General features: G+C 33.2%; 1 protein-coding gene across 2 annotated transcripts in view; it reads right to left on the bottom strand.

Annotated features, from left to right (window-relative positions):
- Positions 1-21,568, bottom strand: part of LOC119836751 (multiple C2 and transmembrane domain-containing protein) — a 103,320-nt gene extending 81,752 nt beyond the window's left edge. For both annotated transcript variants that reach the window (XM_038362200.1, XM_038362199.1), the window contains exon 1: positions 21,329-21,568. The gene's annotated coding sequence lies outside the window, so the exon portion shown is untranslated. The remainder of the gene's footprint in view (positions 1-21,328) is intronic.
- Between the last annotated feature and the right edge of the window lie 2,538 nt (positions 21,569-24,106).

Here is a 24,106-nt window from a genome sequence, read left to right on the forward strand (position 1 = left end):
GGCAGAATATCAGCGTCAGGGTCCCATTGACTCTGACATTTATGCTGAGCCAAGACCCGTTTTAAGAACACAGTGCACCTTTGTCTCCGTCCTGTTTTTTCCTCTCTATGTTAATTTTTTTTTGTTTAATCGTCTTATTTTGTTATTGTCATGTATTTAATGTGTTCTTTTAATAAACTTTTAATCTATCTATCTATCTATTCATAACTACTGTCTGTTGACATTCAGATACAACCCTTTTTCCTCACAAATAATTCCTCTCTCCTTATATAAAATTCTAGTGTCACAATGTTAGTTACACAGATTCTGATAGGATTTTGTATGCATATCAGGTAGGTTTGAGAATCGGTCATCATCTATTTTTCAGACCCCTTAAAGATGGCGTATTTACTATGATAATAAATTAGATACTTTAAAATTAGCTGTAAGGTTTCTTTTATAAATAAATAAACAAGGGATCACCGTCGCCCATGAACATTCGCAAAGGTGTCCATTTTAAGAAAAGGATTGATGACTGGAAAGGAGGACTTGGAAAGGTGAGGAACGGACGAAAAACAGTATGTTACTATTTCACACCGGTCTTCTGTGGTGGGCTAATTCTCCTTTGCGAGCTGGCCGAATTGTGACGAAAAGTGACTAAGCATGCTGGACTTCCAAATTAAAAACTGCAGTAATTAATACTTAACACATTTATTATTATCTAAAGAACTAGAAGAAAATACTTCGTTCGATATTGCATTCTCTGTCTATTCCTATAATTCAATTTACCAACGCTAAAAGGTTTCTCGGTTTGTTTGTTGAACTCTCTTCCAACGTGTATGCTCTTAACTGAAATGAATCGATTGTAGTAAAGACTAGTCCCATATCAATTATTGAGAATACTTGTGTATGGATTTTAAGTGTGTCATGGTAACAGTACTTATTCATTACTGGCATTTGTTTAAATACTGCTATTGTAAAATTGTATCATCATCAACTACATGGTATAATACGAAGTCGCTTTCTCTGTCCTTATGTTGATGTGTATGCTTAAATCTTTAAAACTACGCAACATAATATTTTGATGAGTTTTTTTAATACATAGAGTGATTCAAGAGGAAGGTGTATACTTATATAATGAATAAAATCTTTATTTGCATAACCACGTTACGTGTGTAGTGATATGAATATTGTGTTCGTTATGAGAAGTCCCTTTGACCTTAAATTGTAGAACTTAATAAGAATCTCAGTTGAAGAAACTATTTACTGATGCAAATCAATTAAACTACTCCGAATTTAACGCGTGCGAAGTCGCCGCCAAAAGCTTGTATTTTATAAAAATAAGTTTACACCGCATATCAAACCTAATACCAATTAGCTCTAATGTTCATGATATAAATAAACAACTAAAGGAAAAAATATAGGTTAAATAACAACTAATTGCTATGAAATCTACCGATTTGCATTTTACCGTTTTTTCTCATTGCAGCAGTTTATTTGTACGATAAACGCGTTTCATGTTTTATTCATGCAGAGTGGTACCACAAAATATTGACCTGAAGCTAAATGGTATTGTAGTTTTTAGTGAAATATTTCGTATTTCATATTAATATGGTTTCGTACGTATGAAAATAAATAAAGACGTGAAATGCATTCGTTTTATTTTTGATAATTTGACGTAAATCTTTCATTTGAGTTCAATTAAAAGCAAAAAATATGATGATATATTGTATTTAAGTGCGCTTTTATTTAAATAACAAAAATAGACCAATAATATTTACTCACATTCAAATATCCCGCCAATTTCATTTGAAGCAGATTTTACAGCAAATGTTTTTTTTTTTATTTACAGATAAAATTGAAACTCTTTTCCCAGAACATATTTATTTAGACTTGCTTATTCAATGACTTATTATACATAAATTTGTAATGTTTGTATCCATTAGTGACTTTGTTTGGGGTATTTTTTTACTTGTGTATAGGAGTTATCAAGTTTTTAACATATTTCCCCGAATATACAGATTTAGCTTCGTCCTATAGTTATTAAAATATTTTTTCTTTGGTCCAAATCCTCAATGCCTATAGTCGAAGTCAATGTAAAGTATTGTATATTATTTAACATTCAGATCGGCCTTTGTATATTCATATAGAAATTTGTTGTTGTATGTTTATTAATTTTAAACTGTTGTTTGATTCAAAGGGCATGTTTAATCTAGAACAATACTGTACAAAGGCACGGCTTACAAAATAGAAATTCGGCTTTGCTTTGGATAAAAAAACGTTTTTATAAAACCTTTTCCATTTTTCGAATTTTTATTTGAGTATGTGTGGTGTTTTCGTTAAACGAGCATAGAGTTTTAGGGTTTAGGGTTTAGGGTTTTAGGCTTAATTTTTTTAGGGTTTTTGGTGTGCACGATGTAGTATCATTGGTTTTAAAATTAAAATGCTTTTCGGTAGTCTCTTTATGGGGTTGTTCAGTAGCAATAGAGAAAACGTTTCTTGAACTACAGTAAAAAACTCCAAAATTGAGAATGTTTTTCCAATATATCTGCGCTGCAATAGATCTGGTCTTAATGAGCATATATACAGTATAGTTCTCACATATACATGTCATGTATATACGAGTATGTATATTTATGTCAATTTTAAACAAAAATTTGAAATACAATATCCGTGTCGAGGCGTTTTTCTTGACAAAATTTAATTAATTACTATATGATTAATAAATCAAAAATGTTGTATACAAATATGTTCTTAAGCGCTACAAAACCCTGATCGTTTCTGTTTAATAAATAAATCTTATGATATTATTAGGTACGAAGTTAGTCAAGACGTCCCAAGAAATGTAATCAAACGGAATATTATTACTTTAGTTTAAAACTTCGTAGACACTAAAATTTAAAAAGTGTGACCAGAATTAAATTACTTCAATGTTATATAGATGTATTTTACATACATTTACAAACAATATGGAATTCGCTGACTCAACTTCTAATGGCAAATAATCAACTCAAATATCATGTTATTTACGTAAAACTTAATGTTTGATCATGCATGAATAAATAAGAGTCTTTTCGTATGAATTTCCGCACTTTCATCGTATTCCTGTCTATATTTCAAAAGAACTCAAACGGTTTCAGTAATACCTACTTCATTGAAACAAAAACATAAGAGGATTAGATGAATTGGCATCAAATTACCGATTCGACTTGATCGTCGCTTTCGTCGGTTCATTGAATATTCCCTGTGTTGAATTGAGAGTTAATAAGAAGTCAAAAGAGTACAGAGATGTTTTTTTACGGCTATAGATTCCATAACTTTCTCTCTAATTTATATGAACAATCCAGAGCAGTTTCATTGTCCTTTTGGACTACGACGACTATACAACTATATATTATGTCCTCTTTATTCGAACCAACCCTTGCACCTGCTTACTGAATCTATGTTCTCCGACGAGTCCAATCGGGATGTCTTCAGGCGTTCCTAGCGACTCTCAGGGGAAACGTGTTGCACCTTAAACAAAATACGTGCTTACCAGATAATATTTAAGCGCTTCCCCATAGCTTATAAAAAAGTCGTTTGTGACACCCATCTCAGATCTACTTTATATGGTCGGACTTAATTTAGTTTTTCTTCAGGGCGCGTTATTAATAACTGTACTAATTAAGTACTTTACAATTGGCGAGTAAATTACCAAGCCCTTATAATGGTATCGTGACCGAAATGGTAAAGGTATAATACGAAAAAATTTACATAAAAATGTCAAGCGTGTTTACACGCACTTCGCGTTTATTTGAGTCATTGCTACTTGGGTTTTTCAGAAATGTTTGTTTGTTTTAAATGTTTAAAGTTTTGTTTTGTATGATATCGGAAAAACCATAGTTATAACTCGTATACAGGGTTTAATAAAGAACATATATAAAATACATGGCATTATAATATTATTCAGTGATAAGGCCGCCTTCTGTGCTGCTTTAGATCATCAACATCATCATCAGCCCTTATATGTTCCCACTCCTGGGACACAGGCCTCCTGTGAGGGTTCAGGCCATAATCCGACACGCTGGCCAAGCTGCTATACAACGCATTAAAAGTATAATAAATAAATAACAACATTTAGATTTTTTTATTTATATCTTATGTTCTAATCTAATCTATTTAAAAAAAATCGAAATTTATACAATTACCAAGGACAGAAAGTAATGGATTGTTCATGAAGGGATCTTTACTTTTTGGTTTAACTAAGCTGAGAAATAAGAAGAAAAAAAAAAGTCGCTCATCCCAGTTTCATCGAAAGAAATCAAAAATATAAAATACTACCTCAAATTTCAAATAAAAATGGTCAAGAACTCGAAATGGTGTGGTCTATATGAATATTATGATGCTCGTAGGAAATGAGAATGATTTCAAATAAAGCACCAGCGTTTTGCTGTTACTACGTGAAAAAACGTTACGAAATATTAAGCAAACGTGGTGGAGATAGGAGAAAAATAAAAATTCCGAAGCACGAACCGAGAATAAATAATAATTTCATGAAATAATTCACAACACAAATATCTATAACTGTTTTAATTAAACGGTTCCAACCAAACCCCTTGTTTAAACACAACTCGAACTGTGCAAACATTTTAGACGAGTTTCAAAAACTTTTCGGGTATCTGCGATCGTTAAAATTTTGTAAATGAATTACAATTTTACGTACACTCTGTAGGTATGACTGAGCTGGTGGTAGATGAATTCTAATCCAACACCCGTGGTTCCGAAACTGAAAGTGGTTCAACGGAACACAGTGGAATTTATTTAATATTTTGCCCGCGGCTTTGCCCGCATAGTCCCAGGAAAGATAGACCCAGGGTGCTACCAACAATGTTCCCGTTTCCGTTCGATTTCTGGGAGAAAACCATCCTTTGTCCTTTCTCGGGTAAAGGGTATTTCTTTCGAAATTTCAGCTTAATCGGTTTAACCGTAACCGTTTAATCGGTGTAACCGAGTTATAGAAAGTGTAACTAACACGACATTATTTTAAATATCTATATAGATATAGATATCTTCTTTATTGCATACATAGAACATTGAAAAAAAAACATGATAAAATTTTAAAGCAAAGGTTGGTTGGTGAATTAAAAAAGTTTATGTAATTTGCTTATATCATAAGTGGGATATATAACCTAATATATATAGTGGGAGTCCGATATATTTCAGAGTTCTTTCAAAGGGCAATTCACTCTTGCGTATTTAGCCATGGCGAAAATGCATGGTCGTGTTAGTGGTGAATTAAAAGCGATCCATTATAAATAACAAATATAAAAATATCACATTGAATCGGACACATACAGATGATAAATTAGGTATGACGTATAGTATTATGTTATCTGTGGTATGACGAACCGTAATAAATACAGCATGTTATAAACCACAAGACGCTAAACTAATTTGTGACCAATCTCCACGGGACCTGGAATATGTCAATGATATACAGGCCACATGTGTAAATATCTCTAGAGAGACAATCAGGTCAGACGCTACGATCGTGTAATCTGATGGAAGCTGTGGTTTATTCTGTATCACATTTATAAATGAAAGAAAAAAAAGCAATAAACAGCTTTAGACTTAATACAACTGGCGATATTTTCGCTTAAGAGCGATTTTTATAAGACAACCTTTGATACAGGAATAAAAATATATGTTTTAGGAAAGCAACCCTCTTAGACTAGCTTCGCTGTCATATTTATGATTATGTTACTTTTTTCTTAATTGGTGTTTTATTTTGAAAATTATACCTACTTGGTAGATTTCTTAATATTACATGTATTTTGTAAAACATTGGATACAACACGTAAGTTACAAAATTTATTTGCAATTAAAATTCGATCGAAGGAGTTAGGAAATCATATTATATTGTATTCATAACTATTATGTATCACTGTTTGGAATACATGGACTAATGTCGTATTTCTCGGTACTATCGAATTAATAACTTTAAGTATTTTGAGGTACTTACGTCATTGAGTTGATTAATCGAACAGTTGGATCAGAATAATTGGGGCCATATCGCATGTAAGGCTTCCATTTCAAAGCAGGGTTTTGAAGTGTCCTACGTTTGTATGCAAAATAAGTTTCTATATTAGTTTTTAAATCTTGTTCGTGTAATGATGAAGATGTAATGGTAAAGCAAATTGTAATTCCCACATCAAGGCAGCGGAGATTTATTGGCGTTTAAATAATTTCTTTGAATGCAATTAATGAATATAATAAGTAAGTAGTAATATTTAGGATATTACTAATGAATCATGAGCTTAAATTTAACGTAACGTTACCTCTCTCATATAACATTATTGCTGTAAATACAAGATAATAAATAAATAATGTATATGGTAGTCGAGCAGTCTCTGTATTGTTATATTTAAAGCATGTGTTATAACCAAAAGAACATTATTTTTATACATATCATAAAAGTATATAGATGTTGAACTAAAATTTGATAGACTTCTGATGTCGTAAAGCGTGTCCCTCGCTTTCTTTTTAACTTTCCGATAGAAATAATGAAGAAAGTTGAATTGCACACCAAACTTTAAATAAGTTGATACCAAACTGCCTAATGTTTTTTTATTTTCAAAATATAAATTTATTTATTTATGCACTAGCTGCGCACCGCGGGTCCACCCGCATACATCCTTATTCGGAAGGAATATCGGTATAAAAAGTTGCCTATATGTTATTCCAGTGGTCCAAGCTGTCTACGTACCCAATTTCATTGTAATGGGTTCAGTAGTTCTTGTGTGAAAGAGTAACAAACACACACAACCTTACAAACTTTCGCATTTATAATATTAGTGGGAGTAGGATTTTGTATGTGGTAGTCGAGCACGCTTCGGCACGAATTGGGCCAGCTCGCACCGGGGAAGTACCACACCCCCACAGAAGACCGGCGTGAAATAGCACGCCGTAGTAATAAGCCATACCATAGTAATAAGCTGGGCAGCCCCCAGCCACCAAGGTGTTTCGTTCGGTGAGTGGGGGAGCCGGAGGCCCATATCCATTTCCTTCCCCTTCCCAGTCCTTTCCTTTATTCCTCTCGCCAATCCTTTCTTAATCCCTTCCCAATTTAAAGTCGGCAATCCATTTGTAGAGGCGTAAGGTCTGTAATCGACTTTACGCCTCTACAAATGTTCATGGGCGGTGGTAGCGCTTACCATCAGGCGTCCCACCAGCTCCCAGCTCCCAGCTCCAGCTGCCGATTGTGACATAAAAAAAAAACAAAAAAAAAAGGATTCATAATATTAGTACGATATGTCCGAATAAAAACAACTGCAATTAAAATGTACAAAATATGACATAGAATATCACATATGAAGGCAATTAACATTTAAATTACCTCTACGAAGCAACCGTTGGACAAATGTTAAAACGATCATAATTAAAATGCAATAAAAACCCAAACCACAGATACTAATTAACACATCGCTTTCGATGAAACTTTAGTTCATGGCGTCATAAAAAGCCTGTGAAAGCGATTTCCTATTACAATACTGTAACCTAATAGAGATAAGAAGTTGCTAGAGCCTGTTATCTGTTTGTGACACTTTGTTCTATTGAATGGAGGTAGAAAATACGATGGTTTATATGAATATTTAAAATACTTTCATATTTAATGGATACATTGGTAATACTAAAAATAGAGTAAAAAATGAATTTAATAAATACAACATTCTCAATACACAGCGTTTGTGTTTAACCACCTCTAAAACGGGTTTATCGAATTTAAGGAAATTTCGTGTATTCGATAGATCTGAAATTAGGTCAGGGAAACATTTTTTTTTATACTCCTTAATGATAAGGGTGTCCGGGTAGATCGTTTGTCAAAACATAAAATATTTAGGTTTGCGTTACTTATATAATTTTAACAATAAAATAAAATAAATTCATATAATTTAATTTTACACACGACCAAGGTATCTTAACTAATTCCGAGTATTGTATTTAAAACTATGAAATATAGGTAAGTCTTATTCCTTACTAATATTATAATTAAAAAACGATGATTGTCCATTTTTTACATAGAAGCGGAGTGAATTAATATAAATTAAATTGATCATTTGCAACACAATTTTCATTTTAGAAGGGATGTTTTCAAGCACACCTACTGTGCTCTAGATCCATTTTACTTGCTCAAGTTATTGATTTCCATTACTTGTGCTTAGTTCAAGCTAAGTCCAAGCAGTGGGAATCTCTGAATTCAGATATGACCCTAAGCACGAGATTATAAGAGATTCGATAGTTCGTTTAACGTGAAGATTTTGGATTTATTGATAATAGCCTATTTATTGATAATAGGCTATTATAAAATTAAATTATCCTTGCATAGAATGCAAGGATAATTTTTTTCATCATCATCATTATCATCAGCCCATAATGTTCCCACATCTGGGACACAGGCCTCTTTTGAGGGTTCAGGCCATAATGCACCACGCTGGCCAAGTGCGGGTTGGCAGATGTCCCATGTCGTCGAACTTTTGATTCTTGGACATGCCGGTTTCCTCACGATGTCTTCCTTCACCCTTTTAAGCAGTGATTATATTATCCACATGTGCAGATAAATTGAAATATCTATTTCCTGCACGCTCGCTCGGTCTCAAACCCCGACTTATCGATTTATAAGTCCGAGATTCTCACCACTGAGCCACCACTGCTTTTTACTGCTACGGCAAAGATATATTTTTTTTTAATTTAAAATATTAGTATTCTCAAATTATTAAAGCTAACCAAAAATGTAGATATCGATTAGTGAGTTTGCCTTTTCTTCTCATAAGGGTCGTTACAGTCTGGCATATACAAATAATCTTTTAGAACGCTATAAATATTTTCTCGGTCTCGGTTTATTAAAACTCAGTTATCTAGTATATAAGCAAATTAGGGACAAACTTTTACAACAAAACTTTCTTCGTGAGCATAACTTGTGGCTTAGAAAATGTTTATTATTTCATAATATAAAGAAGTAGCTACAATAAGTAGAATAACCACAGAATAATAAATACAAGTAGCTTAATTGCAGCCGTCTTGTGCTCCTTTTTTCGAGTCCAAACGACATAATGCAACATAATTCTCAACCAACTTCGAAAAAGGAAGTTATCAATTTGACTGTAGTTTTGTGTTTTTTACATTATAAGTTTTTACTACTACTTATTTGAAAGCTAGTGCTGGTAACTGGTTCTGACAATTATTCTTCCAGACGGTATAGTTTATTAGATAAAAGTAATTAGTAAAGATGTTGTGTGTTAATTAATATACACATTTTTTTATTAAAACTTTATAAAGATGAAATGAAAATTTGATTAGTTGTTATCTATTAATGAGATGTGATTTATTTTTAATTAATGGAAATTTTAAGAACATCATTATCTTGAGGATAACATCACTTTCAAGTGAACCAAATTCTCTACCCAGTACACCAGGACAATAGTGTTTGACATCTTTTGGAAGGATTCAAATAAAGAAATTTAATTTTTTTTTTTTTTTTTTTTTATTAGAGATAGGCAGACGTTTGACCGCGGTCCCACCTGATGGGAAGTGGAGACGCGGTCTATGGTGGTAAGTCACGTCTACCTAGAAGGTGCCCATTTACTCGTCTCTTAAATGTACCCATATTATAGTTCTCATATTAATCATATTATAGTATTATATATATCATAGTATAGTTATAATGATGTCAATAAAAGTGTGATCGAACAAAAACTCGATGAGTTTTACTCCTTGAATTCCAATGGGAGACTTTTTTACTTACGACATTATTGTTAGTGATAAGGTAATAGGCATTTCCAGAATCGGTCATACAGAATATACATTATAGGTAGTCTAAGCTCCAAAGTAGATAGACCAAAGAGGAATATTTTAAAGTAGTTCTTTTAAATGAGAAGTTTAAAATGGAACTTTAATATAACATCTCTGTTTACCAAAGAATAACATCAACGAAGTTGAAACATATGAAACATTATGACGAGCAAGTTCTGCAACGATCCTTTTATATAACTTTGACATAAATATGTAAGTTTAAAAGTTTCACTTGTTAGTTACCCTAGCAAATATAATACTTTTGATTATATTATTGGTCTGCATATACGTAAGTCTTTACAAAATATACACATGTATGAAACAGAGAGAATACACGTATGTTTGAACATTCATCTGAATATTTACATATATATATATATTTATTTAAATACTTTTTTATGTCACAGTCGGCAATGGAGTTGATGGATCGCCTGATGGTAAGCACTACCACCGCCCATGAATATTTGGAAAGACGTATAGTCGATTGCAGACGTTACACCTATACAAATGGATTGTCGACTCCAAATTAGAAGGGGATTAAGAAAGGATGGAGAGGAATAAAGGAAAGCACTGGGAAGGGTAAGAAAAAGAATACATAATCGTATAGTATGTTATTAAAGTGTAAATGCAATATTAAATCTTCGGGAAACGCCTCCTTATACACAAAAATGAATCTTCCAGCTCTAGTATGAACATAAAATGACCTTGTACAGTTAAACCTTTGTCGGCCTATAAAAAAGTGTCGTTATGCAATCCCATATTACAAAGACGGAGATAAAACTGATACTAAAACTCTGGATGACACTCAATACATTCAAGTCACGCCTTTATGTGATAAAATCTTGCTTTTCTTGGATATTAACAGCTCCTTGGCAAGCTTGGAACCATTTTATTATAATTATCGTTCTACTGCTAATAATAATCAGATTGGAAGCGTTGTATTATGTGGAAGTCAAATACTTTTTTGTCTGAAAAATCGCAGAGAGACATCGGTGGCAAGGGTTTGTACCTTAGTGACATCCACTTATTATGGCTATAAACATTGTGCAATAATTATCTCCTTTGGAGAGTCTGTGTTGCGATTAGCCGCCATAGCCAAAATTGGGTCAAGAGGGCTATTGCCGAATTAACCCCGACTCCGGACGAGAAATAACTCTTTGTATCAAAAGTTTGTGAAAATCCGTAATTATTATTGAATAATGTACTTTTAATATAGTAGCATTGGACAAAAATTGTATCGTTAACGTTTATTGATATTCCAATATTAGTTTCAAAACAAACCAAACATTAACTAGCGCGCTGTTAAATATTGATTTTAATTAAATTTAAAAGTCGGCTTCGTGGCCTAATGAATAAATAAAACCCAAGCATAGGATTACCAGGTGATTAAAATTCATCACGTTTCAAATCTATAATATAATCTACTTCTATATTCTAGCGAACCAAAAAATATCTATGATTATGGGTCTATTAAATTTCCAACATAATATTTGAAAGATGTATGACATTATTTTCGAAGATATTCGAAGGGTCACTTCCAGTAAGAATCTATATCATCTCGTATTTCGCGAAGAAAATATAAATGGATTATTAGAAGCAAAATTTTATTAATACATCAAATTATACTAACATAGTTTTTAAGAATTAATTGTTACTAACAAAATGAGTCTGAGTTACTCGAAATTAAATCAAAATAAATAAATATTCATTTCAATAATGACGTAGTAATTCACCATAAAAAACACTATCACGAAATAACGAAAAAATTGAGTGCCTAGATATCACCTCAAATCAATAGTAAAAGGTATCAGACATCTGCATCCATCCCACAATTGAGGATTGGCATTGTTCACCTCTCGACCCCAACATCCGCCTGCATGTTGTGTTTACGCATTCCAAATGGAACGAGACGGGTTGTTGTTGTTATTCAACGTAAGATATTGATACAATACAAAGGACACTTCTTCCAACAGTCAATCAGTATTAAGGTCCTAAAATGCAATTACTTTTTGTACATCTACAGAACTCACCAATAACATTACTGTTACCTATTTTTAATCTTTACTTTTGAGGGCACGCATTCGAAGTAGTGCAATAGATGTTGTTTTTCATGTATACCTTCCTTTTGAATCACTCTATCTATTAAAAAAAAGTAGTTTTAAAGGTCTAAGCTTAAAAAAATGTCGACGACATGTGACATCTACCAATCCGCATTTGGCCAGCGTGGTGGATTATGGCCTGAACCCTCATAGGAGGCCTGTGTGCCAGTAGTGGGAACATGTATGTGGCTGATGATGATGAAGCATACATACACATGAACAAAGGAGGGATACGATTTTGCTTTATACTATGTAGTGATTTTACCACTTCAAGCCACGTTATATTGAAGTGTGACAGACTATTTTTTATTTTGTTTTATCCCGGTTAACCGGGGCGGAGCTGAGATGAGAGACTAGTATTATCATAAGTTCAAGGTTCAATTGTATAGGCGTAAAGAGACATACAAATAGAGCCAGTTTAGCAGTTATAATATTATAGTAGACATATACCTTGTGTCGTGTGTTTTTGTCTAGATTAAATAGGTTTTCTGTCAACCCTAAAGTTTCAAGCATTAATTAGTAAATGAAAGGTATTCTTACTTATAACACATGGAAGTTAATAAATTACGTATACTTTATAATTACAGGCCTGTGTCGCGTGTATGAGTAAAAAGCTGTAAACCACATTCAAAGCAACTTTTGAATATTTTATTAAGTCGCAAGATATGTATTCGTCTTTTTTTAATAAGCTGGCTTCTGTCTGGTATTGAAATTTCGGCTAAAGGCGTTCTAAACACGTTTCGTAGTGAGAACCTTGGAAAAGTTGAATGAAAAGTATGTACATTAAAAATATGTTTATAAAATTTATGAAACTCATAACAGCACATATAATGATGAAATGATGTTTATTTTGATACACCACAAAGAAGTTATGAAAAAATAAAACATAACAGAGTAAGCGGGATATTACACTACCATTTACCTTGGATCATATAAGTGATCGTAATGTTTGCTCCATTTTCACTGACGATTAAATTTAATGAAGTTCACAGTTCAGAAGCCCGTTAGTCATGTTCTTAAATCAGAAGAATTAAATTACTATCAACAGCTGATGTTGTATGTGTTGTTGTGAACGCCTATTATAAGGATTTTAAATCCCTACAGTCAGGAAATTGTAAGATATAACAGTTACACAGCTACATAGCAATATTTTTTTAGAAATTTACATTAAAATACCTAATATACAAGTATATACCTATACAATGTGAAAATTAGTTTAATCGCGTCAAATATAATTCTGCTTAATATTGTCGAAATATATAGAATACTTTGGAAATACATAACAACATGATTAATTTTAATTTTTTAGTTTTATAGCATTGAAATGCTTTTATAAATGAGAATTTTGTTTTTTTTTATTAATGTTTAACTAAGTAGGTGCGTTTAGAAGATTTTTGTTCTATGCTACTTTTTTACAGTCGGTACTATTTATTATACCCCACCGGTTCGGAAATGGCGCTTCTTTAGATGAGAATCAATTAACTTCACTAGGCCTTTTATATGTACTCTAATCTACTGAAATTATCTGTCAGCAAAGAAGAGAAATGATGTATGACAATAAATGTGTTAAATAAGCTATCAGTGACCTTAATAGTAAAGCTATAAATGGTCTAAATACAGTAAGCTGATTAAGCAAATTTATCATAAAAGCAAATTTTAACCGTCACCTCACCTCATTCATTCATTTCATTCCATTGATATGAAAGACCCAAGTATGATACATAAGTAACGCTTAAAAGTGTCGCTAAACACTCACCAACTTCACTTATGAAGTTACAGTTATGCTCTAAATTTTATTTTTAAAAATCAACTTAATGCGAATCACGCAGCAATGATGTTTTTATAAAGTGTGCGTAGGAGTGCGCCTAGACGCGAATGACTCGAGACAATTTGAAATGAGTACACAATAAAGAATATTGCGCTCATCATTACAAGAACGTTCTTTGAAACGTTCCATCCATTCATCCATTTCACCTGTGGGAAGGTGAGATTTATTATTCATGCATCTCACAAAGATGCAGAGAGTCTTATTTCTATTCTGATAACAGCTTCGATACGTAAAACGACATTGACAACGATTTGTTAAGCTGGCGAAATGTTTCAATGGGACGCTTGGCAAACCTCCAAGCAAGACGAGGCCGTACGATCACCCTGGATCGTAATAACTCTAAGAGTTATGTGTAAAATATTCAAATCGCTATTTAAATAATAAGGTTTATAAGCAAACTTTAGTTCGATTAGGGCGAAGACGACCTGTCTTTACGTACTTATAGTCTGGTTAAAACTGAAAAAACAAGTATTGCGGTTGAAATAGCGTTGAATGCTTTTTGGAGTAAACTTAAGACCAACGTGTCCATATTTTATAACTGTTGCTATTCACGTACAATTTTATTTCAATTGTATGATGTTCTTTTTTCTTTTTTATGCCATAGTCGACAATGGAGCTGGTGAGTCGCCTGATGGTAAGCGCTACCACAGCCTATGAACATTTGGAAAGGCATAAGGTCAATGACCTAACGCTTCTACAAATGAGCTAACGACTTTAGATTGAGAAGGGTTTAAGAAAGGATTGACGAGAGCAATAAAGGACAGGACTGGGAAGGGTAAGGAAAGGGATATGGGCCTCAGGTTCCCCTGCTCATTGTACGAAACACAATAGTAAGCTATTATTACACGCCGGTCTTCTTTGGGGGTGTGGTACTTCCCCGGTGCGAGCTGGCCCAATTCGTGCCGAAGCGTGCTCGACTCTCACATACTAAGTTGTGTGCTGCACACATTTAATTTTATTTAGTACTTTTCGATTAGTACTTTCCTTGTTTTTTTTCAATTAGGTATGATTCGCGCAAGATGCGACTAACACGCTTGACTCTGCGTGACAGTTACTTTGTAGGGTTTTTTTTTTCGTGAGGAAATCCTTCATGGATACTTTGCTACCTCGAGGGTAGTACCAAAGCTTATGCCAGACTCTCACTGGCATAAACCTCACGGTGGCCTACTTCGTCGCAGGTAATGAGGGGTTCCCGGGATCTCCCTTAGGAACGCACACGGTAACAGTGACTCTGCGGAACAGTTACTGTATAGGGCTGCCAAAACATATTATACTTAGAGCTTAAAATACATTCATATATATATTTAAGTCTCTGAGTGCCACAATACTCTTAAAGTTTATGGACTGAGCACTGAGAATATGTTATGTCTTAATCTTATATCTTTAAACGAGCAATTCGTGTATATATATATATATATATATATATATATATATATATATATATATATATATATATATATATATATAATTGGAATCTCGGAATCGGCTCCAACGATTTTCATGAAATTTAGTATATAGGGGTTTTCGGGGGCGATAAATCGATCTAGCTAGGAATTTTTTTTAGAAAATGTCATATTCGTGTTTTATTCGTGTTTTTTTTCCTGACATCTATTGGTGAATAATAATACTATTTTGCTTCGTAGATAGCTGGACAACTGAAATAAAACATAGGCACTTTTTATACCGATATTCCTACGGGATACGGTTAAGCAACACGCTTAGGCGGTTTCAACCGCGGGTCACAGCTAGTGTGAGTTATATGTGTAACACGAAATTTGTCTTCAGGTTCCTAACACTATATGTCTCATCGTCACGTTAAAAGAATTTAAAATGACAATAAAGTTCGCCAAGTATCTGTAGAAAAGATGATCTTTATAGAAAATAGTTATCTTAAAATAGATATTGCAGCTGTGTTAATCAGGTCATCGAAGTGTAAGGCTGAGTTAAGGCGGTTGAAATAAAAACATAATCGAATAAATTATTAGAAGTATTAAGAAAAAAAAAAGAATTTTCTTTATGTAGGTATTTTCAAATATGCACTGGGAGTTTGGTTTATATCAAATTTATTATTAAACATGTTATATTTGTTCCTCGTATTTCTCTCTGTATTGTCACAATGTACTACTTATTTATCATATAAACTTAACTTATTTGATAAAAATCATGTTGATTTTATGTATTTTTTATTAGGTTATTTCATTACAAACCTTTTGAATCCATTATGAAAGGTGTCTGGATTCAACCATTTTATATGACATATGCCGTTCAATAAAAGTCTAGTAAAGAAGAGTTATTTTACTTATGCAACAAGAATTTGAAGTTTCTTTAAGTTAATGACATTTCTTTTCACGATTATAAATTAACTAGCTGCGCCCCGCGGTTTCACCCGCGTAAGTCCGTATCCCGTAGAAATATCGGGATAAAAATTTGCCTATATGTTTATCCAGTTGTTCAGCTATCTATGTACCAAATTTCTTTGCAATCGGTGCAGTAGTTTTTGCGTGAAAGAGCAACAAACACACACACATCCTTACAAACTTTCTCATTTATAATAGTAGTAGGAAAGTAGGATGGCTAGCATTCAAATTTTTTCTTAGCAATTTTTTCTGTTCACAAACGTTTAAATTAACTTTTGCAACATATACATTACATAAAAAGGGATGCTTATAATGTGAAGTATGTTACATTTTGCTCTTACTTCGAATAACTATAAGAACTTAAAATAACAGTCTGAAGTAGTTGGTAAGTGATAGTTTAATTAAAATTTATAAACTCCTTGTGAACCAATTGACAACTCTCACATTTAAATTGGTAATCTTTCACCCTTGTGAGAAGCATTCATAAATAATTCACTAGAATTGTTTGGTATTCTGAAAATTCGATACTGGCCTAGCTACTTCATAGAATAATGATTAAAAGATGACTGTAATAGGTTCAATGTGAATTCGACCCCAGTAAATTCAAATTAAAACATAAAATATACACTTGGAATTGGGAAAACTTCCTTCGTTTTAGGAACATCGGTTAGAAATAAAACCTATGGTTAGATGCTCAATAAATTATAAATTTTAAACTATAGAAAAAAAAAGATCTCGAGGCGGGATTCGAACTCGCGAATTTTGCCCAAACAGTAATAAGAACGCGGTGCGGGTTCGAATCCAGTCTCGTAGTAAATTTTTTTCTATTCTTTAAAAATCTCTCACTTTATAAGTAATCAATGCCCTTATACGTTTTTACTAATTTCTTTTAAATTTTCCAGACTATTCCGCATAGTACTGGCACATAAAGCCTATATAATACATAAAGCATATATTAAGCATTCCCGCTATACGTGTTGCCGTTGGTAAAATATTAAATCGTTCGAGTTTTCGCGCTCGCAATATTCCCAATAAGGTATTGCGACAGTCATGAGATGACAATTTGAATTTATTGCGCTAGTGCTGCTTTATCACTTTATATCACCTGAACATTATATGGAGGAAAGGGTATGGAGGGAAGGTAAAGGTATTAGGTAAAGGCTCATAACGTATCATATAATTAAATAAGAACCTCAAACAAAACAGAGCAATCCCCTTGTTTTAGCATTATAGCGTGCGAAGCTTGCTTACTTTTGACGTTATATTCACGTTGTGGCTTGCAATAACCGTTGGGGTGGAAATTGATTTAAATTTACCTACCATGTTTGTTAACCTATGAATGTTAGTATTACAAGTTCAACATTTAATTTCATTTAACAATAATATTGATATTTGTTCCTGTTATTTGTTTTAATGTGATGGATTTCTTCTATTAGTTTTCTACGTGTAATGCTAATTGATTGATTATTTCTATCTATACTTATATTATAAAGAGGAAGCTTTTGTATTTTCGTATTTTTTGTATGCTTGTAACGATTTCTCGCAAAATCCACTGGACTTTTTTAAAAAATTCTTTGACCATTGTAAAGCATCAACTTCATTGGGTAATATAAGCTATATACGAACTACGGGGGAAGCCGGGGCGGACAGCTCGTATTATATAGTTTACAAACTATGCGCCCGCGATTTCGCCTCGCAAGGAATAAAGCAGTCCCGCAATTTACCCGCATACTTCCCGATTCCATGGGACTTTCGAAATATAGTTATTTCTTTCTCAGGTCTGAAGCTGTATCTGTGTCAAATTTCGTCCAAATCGGTACGGTGGTTTGGACGTGAAAGCACAGAGACAGACAGATAGATTTACTTTTGCATTTATACTATCAGTATGGACAATTCCATCATACGCAAAAATGCCCAACAGATTTGATTGCCTAAACAGATTTGACTGTTCAATTACTAATAAATGACAAAACTATGGCTTTATTTTTACTAAATAATATAAAACTTAAAAGAATTAGCTTTAAAAGTAACCGTTTAAACTCCTTAAAAGGATAATCAACAAGCTTTTTAATGAATAAGCTCATCCTTAATAATATTAAATACTAGCTTTGGTGATATTCGGTTATATCGCTTTCATCTCCCTATTTCAACTCCTTATATAAATATAATCTATGGCTGTGAATGACATTGACATTTGTTACTCGCGTTTTTTAAAATATGCAAAATTAAATGTACATTTTTCAATATTTCTGAGAGATTTTCTTAATATTTTTTTTCCGTAAGAACCTTCTTCTAATAATAACAAATACAACAAAAAAAGAATTAGTGAAATCGGTCCAGCCATTCACGTGTGATGCCGTGACCAAGGAAAACGGGTTTCATTTATATAATATATTTATATATACAGATAGATGCAAAAGTAACATAATAATGATTTTTGTGTCTAGAGATAGTTATGAGGCTACAGAGTAAACATAGGGATAAATTCTTTGAATTGTGTGCAAAATCATTCGACGTTCCAAAGATTCCTGGATGATGCGTGTTTTAATCACTATGAACCCTATAAAATCCTATAGATGACGCTATACTAAAAAATTTATACGTATGAAACTTAATTTTCTTCGACCACAGGAACTACAACTAGCTTTCTGTATACATAATTTTTATAAAAACGCATATAATAATATCATATTACTTAAATAATACAATATATAACAGAGCAATGTCCCAACAATATAGGTCAATGGCATAATATTAACTTGATTGTCTGAATCACCAGTCGCAGCCAAGTTTTGATCAGTCGCATGACATATTTAGTATATATCTAATCATATAAGCAACAAATTCCCAAGAATTATTTGATAGAAATCTCCCTACTTATTTACTACTCACTACCCATTCTTACTTTGTCTGGCTTCAATCGAGGTTAAATATCTATTTATCGGATTAAAAGCTATATGTGTTGTATCAAAATATATTCCAAATCGTAAGACAGTTTTTTTTAAATAGAAAATAGCCATTCGTTCATACCCCCGGTGAAGAAGTAACAAGTAAAAAGTAAAATATAGACTAAGACAGTACAATTAACGTGAATTTGTATGGGTATGGTGTTTTTTAAGATTAATTCTTTATAATATTGCTAAAGATAAATATTTATTTCGATATCCTCCTCCTCAGTCGGTTCCTCACAGTTGAGGATCGTGACCTCTCGTCACTTTTTTGACGGCTTCTCTCCACCTGTTACGGTCTTCAGCTTGGTGGAGAGCGACGTCCATAGGTATGTCCAGCTGTTGGGTCACCTGATCTGCCCATCTTCTTGGACTACGGCCTCTCGGTCTCTTGCCTTCTACTTTTCCAGTAACAGTCAGCCTCTCTAGACTATCGAAATTTCGATAAAGTACGTTAAGAAAATCAATTTCAAAATGATTGATTATGTGTATGTTTTGTCAATTATAAGTTTATTCATTTCAAATTAGGATTTAATATAACCGATTATAGTTGAGGCTCGCTATACCTACAGTTAGAGAAAACTGCATTCCTTCTTTCCGATTATTATATTTTATTATTATTTTAATTTAAATCCTACTAATCGTACTAATATTACAAATGCGAAAGTTTGTAAGGATGTATGTACGTTTGTTGGTCTTTCACGCAAAAACACTGAACCGATGGCAATGAAATTTGGTAGGTACGTAGATATCTGGACAACTGGAATAACATGAAGGCTGTTTTTTGTCCCGATATTCCTACGGGATACTGACTAACGCGGGTGAAACCGTGGGGCGCAGCTAGTTTATCATAATTTTGAATAGCTTTGACAATGAAGTTGGATTTTATTAGATCTTATATGTATTATTTTGGGTTTTGTATGATTTCATAAATTCCTGTTAACGCTTGTGTGTAAGTTGTGGTAATATAATATATATAACTAGTTGTGCATACGCCAACTTATATTCATACCTTATGTATAACTTAAGTACCTACACTTGTATTAGATATGACTTTCAATTGAATTCCTTTACGCCTTATAAAAATACTAGCTTTCCGCTTCTAGCTTCAGGGAATTCGGTCGCGCGACACGATAAGGAGTAGCCTATAGTCTTTCCCAAAGTCTAAACTATTTGTCAAAATTGGTTAAGTGGTGTGAAAGAATCTTACATGATTTTATGTTTGACAATTAGGAACTTCCATAAAATATTTCATCCCCTATTTCAACCCCTTCTACCTTTTTTTTCGTGATAAAAAGTATCCCATGTCCTTTCCTAAGTTCAGTTCTATCTTTATACCAAATTTCTTCAAAATTGGTTCAGTGGTTTAGGGGTGAAAGCGTAAGAGACAGATAGAATTACTTTCGCATTTATAATATTAAGTAGGAATTGTATTATATGCTGGGTATCAAACTTTATACTTTATATATTTGTTCTTTATCTGTAGGTACTAGAAGTCGTTGCTTCATACCAAATTTCAAGATTCTGAGTTCACGGGAAGTACCCTGTAGGTTTTGATTGTTTTGCGAGTGCCGAAAATTTGCGGCAAAAACGACCGTAGGTATCTATCAATTACATTCGCTTAGAAGTTTAATTTTTTACAGCTCCAAGGACCAGTAGAGCTGTATCTAATTTCTGATCTCAATTTCAGCTTGATAAGTGCGCTTGATACATGTGCATGGACGCGTTCCTGGGAAAGAGGGTCTTGAAAGGCAGAAAGATACACAGACAGACAGACAAGAAGATCCTATAATGGTTCCTTTTTCTTTTTTCCTATTGAGATACAGAACCCTAAAACTCAGATGTAGAATGTATTTAGATAAATTCCATGCTGTCAGGAAATAAATACATCGTAATTTATAGTCATGATGCTGCAATTTTAAGATCATAGGATGCAAGAAAATGCTTAGCGTAGGATCTACCTTGTTAAATCTAGGTTTGAAATTTTGTTAATTATGTTGTTAAAATTATAATTAATTGTTAATTGCTATATTCCTAAACATGTTTTTTGTTTCTTCATATTAGGCTAGCTTATTGAAAACAACATTAATTGAATAATTTGGAAATGTACCTTTTTATTTAGAATTCGATAATTTAAACATAATACTAATGCATGCTCTTCATGTCAACATAAAATACAGTCTACATGCATTAAATTCTCCGGTTCGAATTCATTAACTATAATTAACAAATACTGAATGAAAAAAAACTTGAACGTGAAATAGCATAATTGAACCAAAAAATACTTACGCGCCATACACCCCAAACACATAGAGTCGTCATTTGCACCGAAAATTGCAATCAAATACACTGCACAACCAAACTAATAATTAACACATTTTGTGTGAATGGACAAAGACATTTGCACACTGCCTCACGCGTCACAGATCACGCTTAAATCAACGCATTGCAAACGTTCTTTTATTAATTAAAAATAAATAATTTCACTGAAAGGTGCTACGACGCGCGTAGCACGGCCCGCCCCGTAGACTGTCTACAAGCGACTGACGTAGGTCGTAGATGTAAAACGAAATCGGAATTTGGAGGGAAACCTGCGCATATCCCGGGCCACAGTTTTACGTGTGGGTTAACAATGCGAAAATTTCGTTCGTTTATTTACTGATTCTATTGTTTCATGCATATTCGTGAAAACGTTATTAGCAAAACTATGACAGCAAATATATGGAGAATATTTTATTGTAGAAAGAAGAATTATTGATGAAAACTATCGTGATTTCATGAAAAAATAATAAATATATTATAAATTGGATGCACATTTAAAAATTATTTGAAAGTATAGTTTATATTTAAGGCAAAGCTTTTACCAACCTTAATTAGGAGATTCTCAATTCAGAGATCCAAATCTCAAAAGCAAGAGGAAATTTGAAGCAGTGGTGGCTCAGTGGTGAGAATCTCGGACTTCAAAAATCGATAAGCCGGGGTTCGAGACGGGGCAAGCGTGCAGGAAATAAATTGATTTTTCAATTTATCTGCACATGTGGATATCACCACTGCTTAAAACGGTGAAGGAAAACATCACGAGGAAATCAGCATGTCCCAGAATCAAAAGTTCGACGACATGTGACATCTGCCAACCCGCACTTGGCAAGCGTGGTGGATTATGGCCTGAACCCTAATAGGAGGCCTGTGTCCCAGTAGTAGGAACATCTATGGGCTGATGATGACAATTCAGAGATCCATATTTATTAACTGCAATTTACCGGGATCAACACAACCAGGACAAACTTATAATTAAGAAAATTTAAATAACATTATGATGAATTTCGGACAAGATTAGAACAAATCTAATAAGTACAAAAATAGATAGAGCAGGATGTGTTGTGTTTTCTCGCGTCAACTGTTGAACGCAATATGATGAACAAATACACAAATGGAACTGTAATAGAAAAATGTGTTTTGTATAATACAACTTTTCTCGCTGTGTAAAAGAGGATGGACGAAAAAATTAAATGAAAGTTGTCGCAGGGCAACACGAAATTGTAGGACAATTAGGTAGAATTTGTAAATAGAACATCCTACTGATATTATAAGCACGATAGTTTGTAACTTGTAGTTGGTGGATCATCCATCCATTTGTTAGTCTTTTACTTAAAAACTACTGAATGGATTTAAACGAAACTTTACAATAATATAGCTAATGCTTGCTGTTGTCCGAGGGTTCATCCACGCGTGAAACCTTGCGGCGCATCTAGTTCCATATAATACAGATATTTAAATGCATGCCTGACCGTTTGTGCTATCCGATCCATCTTCTCTTTCCTCCCGCTGAACTGCTTTGGTCTCAAGTAGGCCAATGTTGACAGCCGGTTCTTTGCTTGTATTTACCTACAGTTTATATTATTTACTATCATATATATTATCATGTAATTGTAATTAATAATTTATTATTAAAATGTATCGCGTAGTTATAAGTCACAACAAAATAACGAATAAAATATTTAATCTGTGCTGCACGAGAGGGATCAGATCATCAGAGGGATTATGCTATTAAAATGTTTTTTCTTTTAATTTAGAGAATTTTGTGGATTAAAGTGAGGTCTATTATGGAAACTACGTTTTTGAGTTCGGTTGTCGAACACGGTTCGGCACCAATTGGGCCAGCTCCCACCGGAGAAGAACCACACCCCAACAGAAGACCGGTGTGAAATAGTAGCATTGTATTGCACGTATTTGTAACGGCCCTATATGTGGGCGGTGGTCGCGTATCATCAGACGAAACACCAGCTCAGTTACCAGCAATGATATACACAGCTAAACAGTTAAATAAATTAAACAAGGTGAAAAAAAGAAAGAAATCTTTATCTTCATGTATTTTCATTGAAATATATAGATATGTATTATCTTTATGAAACACTTACTTTTTAACATTTGATTTCTACACCCATATTAACTGTTAAGATAAAAATTATCGATAACGATTATTATAACCTGTGGTATAATCTATTTAATTTGGATACGGTAGATATAAGGGTTTAGAAATTAATATCATACTTAATAAAACACACTGAACAGTATTTATTGTTTTTTCTTGTGTTTGATTTGACGCGAGTATTGTACATTTAGAAATTAAAAACTTTGGTAGACTAACCTCCCCGTGAACACGCTCGCTGTAAAGTGTTCGAAACGTCGGGTTAATAATATAATGAATAGATCGCGTTTAAAATCCGTTAAAAAGTTTTTAATTTCTAACAGTATTTATTTTTAAAACCACCCACAAAAAACAACAGATATGAAGTCCAGAGTTCCAAATACATTTGGGTTTGTACAAAAACACCAGAATTAATTTCACAATCACACTACTGCTCGCCACGACGGTCGAACTTAGAATGCATAGATTATACACTTATATAGTAGAATGAATGCTCTGCGAACTTTCATTTATTATTCCACTCGACGCTTGTCCCGGTTCTGCCCGGATATCAAGATTTTGCTTTATCCCAAGGGAACATTTAATCGGGTTAAAAAATTACCTATCACCCAAGTCAGCTGTATACCCTGCCAGTATAC

Source organism: Zerene cesonia, chromosome 25 (genome assembly GCF_012273895.1).
Source record: "Zerene cesonia ecotype Mississippi chromosome 25, Zerene_cesonia_1.1, whole genome shotgun sequence".
Classification (NCBI taxonomy): domain Eukaryota; kingdom Metazoa; phylum Arthropoda; class Insecta; order Lepidoptera; family Pieridae; genus Zerene; species Zerene cesonia.